Source organism: Chiloscyllium plagiosum, unplaced genomic scaffold (assembly GCF_004010195.1).
Source record: "Chiloscyllium plagiosum isolate BGI_BamShark_2017 unplaced genomic scaffold, ASM401019v2 scaf_15278, whole genome shotgun sequence".
Classification (NCBI taxonomy): domain Eukaryota; kingdom Metazoa; phylum Chordata; class Chondrichthyes; order Orectolobiformes; family Hemiscylliidae; genus Chiloscyllium; species Chiloscyllium plagiosum.
The window spans coordinates 12,957-18,000 of record NW_025214879.1 but is presented as its reverse complement, the minus strand read 5'-3'; positions in this window follow the sequence as shown (position 1 = coordinate 18,000).

Genomic DNA, 5,044 nt, shown 5'->3' with positions numbered 1-5,044 from the left:
AATTGCAACATTTAAGAGGCATTTGGATGGGTATATGAATAGGAAGGGGTTGGAGGGATATGGGCCGGGTGCTGGCAGGTGGGACTAGATGGGGTTGGGATATCTGGACGGGTTGGACCGAAGGGTCTGTTTCCGTGCTGCCCATCTCTCTGACTCTCTGGCCTTCTGTCGCCGGGTTTGGGACTGCAGGGGCGTCCTTGCGGAGTGCAGCCGCCAGAGGGCAGCTTTGGCCTTGGTGTCCGAGCTGGTCAGCTCAGCAAGACAAGTCCAGGCCTTGGAGGAGGCTTGGCATTTTCCACGTCTGTTTCTGGGCGGAAACTGTTCCGTTTGGATCGACGGTGACCCGTTTTGAGTAAAGTCCGAACCGTCGAGTACCAGAACCGATGTAGAGAGGATAAAACCCGCTGCCCGCTTTCCCCACCCCCCCCCCCCCCCCCTTTTTGCTTTTTTGGAAGAGTCTGTCCAGAAGAATAAACTGAAATGTTTTGTACCTCTCTGGTTTCCTGTGTCTTCTGTACGAGAAACAAAAAGAGATTTTCTTGTCATCTGGCGGGCCATTCCCCTCCCCACCCCTCGCCGCCGCCTGCTCACCATCTGAAATCGGCTCCCCGTCCGCCCCGGTTTCGATTGGCATGGATTGGGTGCCCCCTGCTGTGCCAACTCGTGCCTCTGCATTCGTGTGGCGGCCCCCTTAAATGTTGCAATTGTACCAGCCTCCACCACTTCCTCTGGCAGCTCATTCCATACACGTACCACCCTCTGTGTGAAAAGGTTGCCCCTTGGGTCCCTTTTATATCTTTCCCCTCTCACCCTAAACCTATGCCCCTCTAGTTCTGGATTCCCCCACCCCAGGGAAAAGACCTTGTCTACCCGATCCATGCCCCCTCATGATTTTATAAACCTCTCTAAGGTCACCCCTCAGCGTCACGGTGATACTTTCGGGCGGGTTCGAGCGAGAGAACACCAAATTGGACAACGCTAAAGGGTAATATCGGAGGGAAGGGGGCGGTGTTCCCAGCGCCGTCTCGCGCTGCCCACTTCCCTGGGTGCCAGGCACTGCCCACTTCCCTGGGTGCCAGGCACTGCCCACTTCCCCGGGTGCCAGGCACTGCCCACTTCCCTGGGTGCCAGGCACTGCCCACTTCCCTGGGTGCTGCCCGTTTCCCTGGGTGTCAGGCACTGCCCACTTCCCTGGGTGCCAGACGCTGCCCACTTCCCTGGGTGCTGCCCGTTTCCCTGGGTGCCAGGCACTGCCCACTTCCCTGGGTGCCAGGCACTGCCCACTTCCCTGGGTGCCAGGCACTGCCCACTTCCCTGGGTGCCAGGCACTGCCCACTTCCCTGGGTGCCAGGCACTGCCCACTTCCCTGGGTGCCAGGCACTGCCCACTTCCCTGGGTGCCAGGCACTGCCCACTTCCCTGGGTGCCAGGCACTGCCCACTTCCCTGGGTGCCAGGCACTGCCCACTTCCCTGGGTGCCAGGCACTGCCCACTTCCCTGGGTGCCAGGCACTGCCCACTTCCCTGGGTGCCAGGCACTGCCCACTTCCCTGGGTGCCAGGCACTGCCCACTTCCCTGGGTGCCAGGCACTGCCCACTTCCCTGGGTGCCAGGCACTGCCCACTTCCCTGGGTGCCAGGCACTGCCCACTTCCCTGGGTGCCAGGCACTGCCCACTTCCCTGGGTGCCAGGCACTGCCCACTTCCCTGGGTGCCAGGCACTGCCCACTTCCCTGGGTGCCAGGCACTGCCCACTTCCCTGGGTGCCAGGCACTGCCCACTTCCCTGGGTGCCAGGCACTGCCCACTTCCCTGGGTGCCAGGCACTGCCCACTTCCCTGGGTGCCAGGCACTGCCCACTTCCCTGGGTGCCAGGCACTGCCCACTTCCCTGGGTGCCAGGCACTGCCCACTTCCCTGGGTGCCAGGCACTGCCCACTTCCCTGGGTGCCAGGCACTGCCCACTTCCCTGGGTGCCAGGCACTGCCCACTTCCCTGGGTGCCAGGCACTGCCCACTTCCCTGGGTGCCAGGCACTGCCCACTTCCCTGGGTGCCAGGCACTGCCCACTTCCCTGGGTGCCAGGCACTGCCCACTTCCCTGGGTGCCAGGCACTGCCCACTTCCCTGGGTGCCAGGCACTGCCCACTTCCCTGGGTGCCAGGCACTGCCCACTTCCCTGGGTGCCAGGCACTGCCCACTTCCCTGGGTGCCAGGCACTGCCCACTTCCCTGGGTGCCAGGCACTGCCCACTTCCCTGGGTGCCAGGCACTGCCCACTTCCCTGGGTGCCAGGCACTGCCCACAGAGTGGAGGTGAGGGCAGGGGAGAGTGAGAGTGAGGGAAGGGGAGAGTGGGGGTGAGGGCAGGGGAGAGAGGGAATGAGGGCAGGGGAGAGTTGGGGTGAGGGCAGTGGGTCCTGGCATCTACAGCACATCCTTGCCACCAAACAGTTAATGGCCGAGGTCAGCTTCATTCTAGTCACGTTAATCTGTCAATGCATTTAATCTTCATGCCTGCATCAGTTTCTCAGAGAATTATTGTGGCAAATGCTGCCAGTCCGGGCTCTGGGTGAGAATTTCAAAGAGCTGGTTGTTAGTTGATGTGACTACCTCTAGAGATAGAGAGAGCAACAAATATTGATTGTTACAATTATGTGTTAGGTCAGCGTTCTTCCAAAAATATTCACAGACGCATGATAGCATTAATTTATTGTGTGACATTTGCTGACTGGTGATATTTGAGAGGAGCAAGTCATTTCTGGGCCCATAGTTCTCCAAACGTGGAGTTTTCCTTGTGTCATGTCTGGGTTCATTGTGCACTGATTGGTGACTCTTTCCTGTGCGCCATCAGCAAACAGCCCATTAGCTTCATATCATGCAATGACCAGGACGACCCTGTCCTTTTCCATCGCGTAATTCCTAATTAGCTTAATCACTAGACAGGGCCAATCTATTACAGTACATGGCAATGTTTACCTTTCACATGAGCAAATACTTCTCATCTTTCCACCACTTCCTAAAACCCTATATTTCCTTTTTCCTTAACCATGCGCCCACCCAAACCAATCTTAAATGCAAGTATTGCTCCTGAAACAAATTCCAGTCTTGGAATGGGAATTCCATTGTCTAAAGTCATTGACAACATTGTTCCAACATCCCCTTCTAAATCCCTAACATCACTCTTGAATTTATGGTTCCTCATTCTAGATCCATGAGAGACTGGAAACTGCTTTCATCTACATTGTCCAATCTATTTGAAATTATATAATTAAATATAATTATATAATGCATTATGTTATAACTATATAATCTGTTATATAACTTCATCAGTAATATTTTGTGCTGAAAAAGACATGATATTTCACATCTTTCTTTCCACTGGCGTTTGGTCATGATATGCATCACCTTCGCTCCAATCTTAGCCAGCATTGCATAATAGGACTTGACACCACCATTCCTGGTTCTGGTAAATGTACCATTTATGATACTGGGCTCGTAATTACAAGAATAGGAGTTCAGATTCCATTGTGGAAGTTGCCAAATTTGAAATCAGTTTTCAAAAATAAACTAAGCCTTGTCAGTCCTTTTTGGGTAAAATCCAAACTGCTGCTCCGGTCTCCCTTAGAGAACAAAACCTACTTAACCAGTCTGGCCTACCCATGAGGCCAAAGTGGTTAACTCTGAATTTCTGTCTGAAATACAAAGACAACATGAAATGTGCAATAACTCTAGCCTTACCAGCAATTCCCACATTTGATGCACATTTATTATATGAAAGAATACACTGGGTAATTGTAGATATTCACAAGACAACTACAAAACCTTAGGGAGCACTTGCTTGAGAATGGGTGGCACGGTGACTCAGAGATTGGGACTACTGCCTCACAGCACCAGGGACCTGGGTTTGATTGTCGGCCTCGGGTCACTGTCTGTGTGGAATCTCTTCAAGTCTGCGGGAGTTTCCTCCCACAGTCCAACATGTGCAAGTTAGGTTGATTGGCCAGGCTAAATTGCCCATAATGTTCAGGGATGTGAAGGTTAGATGGATTAGCTACGGGGAATGCAGGATTATTGGGATAGGGTAGTGTGGGTTTGTGTGAGATGCTCTTCAGAGAGTCGGTGTGGACCTGATGGGCCGAATGGTCTGCTTCCACATTGTGGCGATTTAATGAATTTCAGAAGTATCTCAAACTTGCATAGAGCGAGATTTAGCAAGATGAAATTTGTAATCTTGTACGGTAAGGACTCACCATGTGGGGTCCACCCCCACATCTGAAACAATGGCCAAGCAACACAAAACTAAGGCCACTTGAAAACAGCAAGTTCCAGTAAAAAAAACTCCCATCATTGGGAAAAGCTACTTGCAAATCTCTTCAGTTCAAAAATATATTCATCACTGGATTCCAAAATGTTGAACATTTCAACAAATCTTTGGCTGATGTTCAGTTAAAGGATGCCAAGTCACTTCATATTTATTACAGGCAAAACAAATTCACTGGACTGAGTAAACCTTAACCGCGTTACTACATCGACATTGTAGTTATTTCATACACCAATTTATATTCATGTGGTATCTTTAACAGAGTAAGCATCCCTGGGTGCTACACAGCGGCATTATCAATCATCCATTGACACTCAGTAATATAACGTGATTGCAGGCCGAGTGACAACATCTTTGTTAAAAGGGCACATTTTTAGGAGCATCTTAAAAGTGAAGGAAACTGTGAAGAGGCAGATGTGCTCAAAGAAAGAATTCCTGAGTTTGGTGGGGGGAGGTCAGGTCAGGCAGCTGAAACCACAGCCACCAATAGTGCAGAAACTAACACTGGAAATGTACAAGAGGCACACGTTAGTGAGTGCAGAGAAACTGAAAGACTGTAGAGCTGGAGGAGATGACAGGAGTGAAGGAAGGTGAAACCCAGCGGGGAATGGAAATCACAGAGGGCAGATTTTAAGTTGGAGCTTTGTCAGAGTGGAAATCAGAGAGAATTGGGGTGACAGCTCGGTGGAATTTTATGAAAATTGGGACAAGACAGCAGGGCATTCGGTG